Consider the following 6,079-nt stretch of genomic DNA (forward strand, 5'->3'; position numbering starts at 1 on the left):
TTCAGAGTGACAAGTAAAATAAGTGAAATGTAAGGATGGCATGGTTCGAGGTTCTGTAAAGAAAATGCTAAAAAGAAAAGGATCCTAATCACAATACGGGTTTAGAAAACACACAACAATAGTAGCTATGAAATGTATATGTTTTAGATCTAAAAGTTACTGGGTTTGCTATGCAGGCAGTAGTCCTTGGTGAAACATGGATTGATAAAAGACAGAAAATGGAAGCAAGAATTCCTATGTATTCTTCAGGAGTGTCTAATTCTAGCATTTATCTAAATTTAAGCTCTGGATCAAAGAGAATATTTTTAGACTGGGTGCAGTAGTTCATACCTGTAATTTCAGCACTTTGGGAGGCCAAGGCAGGTGGATTACCTGAGGTCAGGAGTTCAAGACCAGTCTGGCCAACATGGTGAAATCCCATCTCTAAAAAATATAACAATTAGTCGGGCATGGTGGGTTACACCTGTAATCCCAGCTACTTGGGTGGCTGAGGCAGAGAATCACTTGAACCTGAGAAGCAGAGGCTGCAGTGAGCCAAGGTCACGCCACTGCACTTTAGCCTGGGCAACAGAGCAAGACTCTGTCTCAAAAAAAAAAAAAAAAAAAAAAAAAGAGAGAATATTTTAAAAAGGAGTTTGTTTGTTTGTTTTTTCAGTCTTTGTGTGCTTTCAAGGCCATAGATGTCATACCTAGCTTCTTAAGCGTTTCTTTCTGCATTTGTTATTAGAGCTGCTGAAAATTAAAGACAAAACAGGATGCCACTTAGGATCCTAGGACTAGGAGTATAGCCAGACACTTAGCATTAAAGTGTATTCCGGGCAGGATAACCACATAGAGTGGCACATGTGTAAGGAATCACAGGCTTAGCCAATTGAATTTCTAAGGTTCTAAATGATGAAAGTCATTCACTCTGGCAGTCAGGAATGAGATGAGTCCCTGTGACTTGGGCTGTTGGCCACCCTGTAGGATAAATCAGCTTTGAGAAGGCCCAGAGCCACCACAACATTATAATTTTGATTCCCAAATATGCTGTAAATTAGGACTTCTTTTAGGGGCTATTGATAGTGGCTACCTAATTAGGGAGATATGGGTGATTGTATTACAGCAGAAACAGATTTGGGAAGAATAATTTTTTTGTCTAAATTGCTGTCTCAAAAGTCAGCAGAAGCTTCAGGCAGAGCTGATCCCAGATCATTGTTACTGATGGGCTGCAAATGAGCTGTAGCATTAATCTTTGACACCGCACTGTTGGCCTTACCTTTGGCCACTTTGACTCTGGAAAATTATACATCTAAATGGTGATGAAACTGGTCCGCCCAATTATGCTTAATCTAGATCAGTTACCCTGGGACCATGTAACCTTTAGTTAGCACTAGCTGGATGATCCAAACACATCTTTGAAAGGCCCCAGAGGTTCCCCAGTCTTCATATTTACAGTGGATGTAAAGTCCAGCTGATTCACTGGTTCATTTCTTTCCTACCACAATTTCTTAGAATCTAGCTCTGAGTACAAACTGGCACATAATGGGTGCTCAATACATATTAATTGACTTACCAGCCTCTTTAATGAATAGCAGTCACTATCATTAAATACTCACCCATCCTTTCATCCATTCAGTCATTTGTTCATTCAAAACATTTATTAAGCCCCAATTATGTGTCAGAACTGTTGGCACTGGAAAGACCAAGATGACATAGTTGCTATGTTCTAGGAGCTTATAGTGTACTGAGGAGTCCTATAAAAGTACAGTCAGTATTCCTGCTAGTCACATAGAAGAGGTGTAAGAATTATGTAAGTCTTTATCACACTCCAGTCTTCCAGACACATTGCTCCAGAGTAGTCTCTTTAAAAGAACTGATCTAATCATTTTACTCTGTGACTATCACAGAGTTGATCAGACAAGAATTCTGAACTAGTAGTATTACTACCAGGAAATAAGAAATGACACAACAAAGGGTGATATGGTAGAGAGCAAGCTCAGTTAATATGAGGAATTTGCTAGGTGATGTTACAAGGGAACATCAAAAGCAGCAACTGAGATCAAGATCATGGAAAGCAGTCAAGGAAATAAGAGCTGGGAATGTAGGGAGCAGTTTCTAGAAGGATCCAACAGGATATTCCTGTTGAGTTATTGGTTTATACAAGGTCATTCTCCTCACCGTCCCAGTTATGTGTTTAATTTCTGAACATAAAGTTATACATTACTTTTAGGGCTGGGTGCAGTAGCTCATTCCTGTGATGTGAGCACTTTGGGAGGCTGAGGTGGGAGGATCACTTAGGCCGAGACCAGCCTGGGCAACATAGAAAGACCCTGTCTCTATAAAAAATAGTAATAATTTTAGAAAATTTGAATAGTGTCTAAAAATAAAAAGAAAATTATCACATTATGCCACCTAGATGCAACCTCAGACAATATTTGGTATATTCAGTATTTTTCTAAATGTATCTTATTATAATTTGTTAAATGAAACAATACTACACACAAACTTTTGTAACTGGCCTTAAAAAGTAAGCTTTATAACAAATAAACATTGTTAAAATGTTTCATCGATATTTTAATGGCTACATAAATATGCCATTGGACAAATGTTTGATAAAGCAATTAACTGTTCTCTTAGTCATAAGTTTTTACTATGTGTCATAATTTTTTATTGCTCTGAATAACTCTGTGGTCAATATCTTTGTACATAAAGTTTAAAAAAATATTTTGGAATATTACCTTAGTTCAAATTCTTAGAGGAACTGCTCGCTCCACAGACAGGAATAAACTTAGTGTCATAATCCATATTCCCAAATTGCTTTGTAAACAAGGCAGTTTGAAATTGAAACAAAATAATGTACCACACTGTGACTACAGTTAAGAATATTGTATTGCATACTTAAAATTTGCTAGGAGGGCAGATCTTACATGTTCTAACCACATGCACACACAAAAGGACTCTGTGAGATGGTGCTATGTTAAGTAGCTTGATTATGGTGATTATTTCACAAAAATACACGTATATTAAAACATCAAGTTGTACATCTTAAATATACACAATTTTTATTGGTCAATTTTATCTCAATAAGGCTGGGGAGCAAGGAGAGTAAAATAAAAACGTTTTAAAATAAATAAGTCAATAGAAACAAAAAGAGCGTATATATTTTCCCATTGGCATGAGTTGAGGGCACTGCTACTTGGGAATAACCTACACATGGTAGGATAGAAAAGTAGGGGCTTGTCTGATTTATCTCCATTCTACTTGTCTTCAGCCCCTTCAGAGTTATAACCTAAATATCAGGTTTTTAAAAATGGATTGGATGAAGGATTGGCAAACCCAGGTTCTAGTTCCATCCTTGCCATTTGTCTGCTCAGAAATCGGAATGAAAATGTTTTTTATCAGTTAGAAGCAGTACTTGAGAGTGCTCTTTTCAAAATAGCATTGTCATGAAACACAGTCTTTGCTAATTGTTTTGTTTAGTATTTCTTTTGAGGTTGAATAGTGAGATGGCTGTTTTGTGCTCAGCCTTCCTTAGCATGAATTTGTGGTAGGTAGGAGGCGATTGTCTAGCCAGGGACTTTATTTCCCACCCTACCTAGAATCGATGGTAGTCTGCTCCAAACAGATTTATCAGGAGCTCTTTTTCTGGGAAGGAGGTAAGGTTTCAAAATTATTCAGTTCATGCAGTTTTCTACCTGCTACATGAGGGTAAGAGAGAGGGTAGCAATTACACATAAAGACAGTGTATGGGAAGGGGATTCCATGGGCAGGAATGAACCAGGACATTATCAGGGTGGTCCATGGAATCTTTGAGCTAATAGAGATAAGAAAACATCATTAGAAAGTGAGTCAAGATTGAGAGATGTGTGGAAAATTAGGTGAGAAGTGGGTCATTGCAGCTCTGCTGTAAATGTATGAGCAGATCCTTAAACGCTTCTGCTATGGTTTGAATTTGTCTTCACCAAAACTCATGTTGAAATTTGAACCCCAGTGTGATAGTGTTGGGAGGTGCAGACTTGTAGTGGTTTGGGTTATGGGGACAGATCCCTCATGCATGGCTTGGTGCCGTTCTTGCAGTAGTGAGTGAATTCTCACTCTCTAAAGACTGGATCAGTTCTCATGGGAATTTTCCCAACAAAGTGGGTTGTTATAAAGTCAAGAGGTAGCCTTTGGGTTTGGCCTCTTCACACATTTTTGCTCTTCCTTTGACATTCTTCAGCATGTTATGATGTAGCACCAGATGCCAGGGCTCTGTGCTTGAACTTCCCAACCTGCAGAACCATGAACTACATTAATCTCTTTTCTTTATAAATTACCCAGTCTCAGGTATTCTGTTATACAAACAAACACAAACAGACCAAAATAGCTCCTTGACAGACAAGATGGAAGAAATCTGGTTTTTAACAAGGAGCAATCATCAATTAAATAAGGCAAGTTTAGAGCAGTATTTTTTTTTTTTTCTGTTCTTTCTGGTTTTGAGCTTTGTCTTAGATAAATAGAGGCCTGCTAGATAGATTATTTCTGGATAAATGACAGACTCTTCTTATTTTACATTTGGGAAATTAGAGTAATGGAAATAGGCAGTTTTGCTTTCTTTAGGTACATCTGTTTTCCCACTGCTGACATAGCTTGTAAATTTCAGATCTTTTTCTTTAGTAAATTACGCCATGAAATGGATGAAAATGGCTTTATCAATAGCTTCAGATGCTGTCTGCAAAATAAAGAGGTAAACTCTGTTCCTTCCATCTTTAGGCATTATTTTCTTTCAGAGGAAATATATGTTTGTCATAGGGCTGCTTATTCCCTGGGCTCTTAGAAGGAAAGCACATTGTCATGGCTATAGCTGCAGTATAGCTGCTTCTTTTTTTTTCTTTTCTTTTCTTTTCTTTTCTTTTTTTTTTAGAAGAGGACAACACATTTAGTTTTACTTCAATCAAATCACACTTTCTTTTCCAACTGCTTCAAAGTGCATCTACAATATCCTATTACAGATACACTTTAAAAAGGTTTTATACTCCCTTCAAAACATCAAGCCTCTTTTTTCAAACAGAGGAATAATCCCAAATAAAACTAAAAACTCCATTCCAGTAAATGGTAAATACATAAAAGTTACAGTAAGCCAGAGACTTAACAGGACAGCCAAGAAGTCTTCCAACAGTTTATTAGAAAGAAAGTAGACATTAAAAAAAAATCCCCACTGTCATGAACATAAATTGAGGTTACACACACATGTATGTTTGTACATATCTAAACATTATTCTAACAATTCTGCAAAGCAACTAGTTCCATTTTACAGAGGAATATTTTAATAAACATATCGCAGGCTGGGTGCAGTGACTCCTGCCTGTGATCCCAACACTTTGGGAGGCTGAGGTGGGCAGATTGCTTGAAGTCAGGAGTTTGAGACCAGCCTGGTCAACATGGCGAAACCCTGTCTCTATTAAAAATATAAAAATTAGCTGAGCGTGGTGGTGCGTACCTATAATTCCAGCTACCTAGGAGGCTGAGGCACAAGAATCACTTGAGCCCGGGAGGCAGAGGTTGCAGTGAGCCGACATTGTGCCACCGCCCTCCAGCCTGGGTGACAGAGTGAGACCCTGTTTAAAAAACACACACACACACACCCCCCCCCCAAAAGAAAAGAAAAGAAAAAAAAAACATATTCCAAATTGATGTTGGTATTACACAGATCTCAAAACCCAGTGAAGTTTGATAGCTTTTCATCCCCTAGTACATCACTGATGACTCTGTCATTAGTTTGCAACTGATCTCAAATGCTCCCAGAGCTCTCTGGGATACTAGGAGAGAATATCCTGAGATTGTTTTTTTTTAGGGAGATAGTCAAAACCCTGCTCTGAAACAGGGTTGGACAGTTTTGACAATGGCAAATCACAGGTCAAAGCTCCCAACTTCCAATCTCCTGTCAAGATAACCTTGCTGCCATCACTAGATTTGCATTTCCATTACACAGTGACCAAATTTACTCTTAATTTTTTTCTGATTACCAGAACTTGCTGGGGGCTATGTATTCTTGGTACAAGTCACTATCACCTCTGGCTAGAGCAGTGGAGCAAAGGGGTAATGGGAAAATTCCTAG

The sequence above is a fragment of the Theropithecus gelada genome, chromosome 15 (assembly GCF_003255815.1).
Source record: "Theropithecus gelada isolate Dixy chromosome 15, Tgel_1.0, whole genome shotgun sequence".
NCBI classification, from domain to species: Eukaryota; Metazoa; Chordata; class Mammalia; order Primates; family Cercopithecidae; genus Theropithecus; species Theropithecus gelada.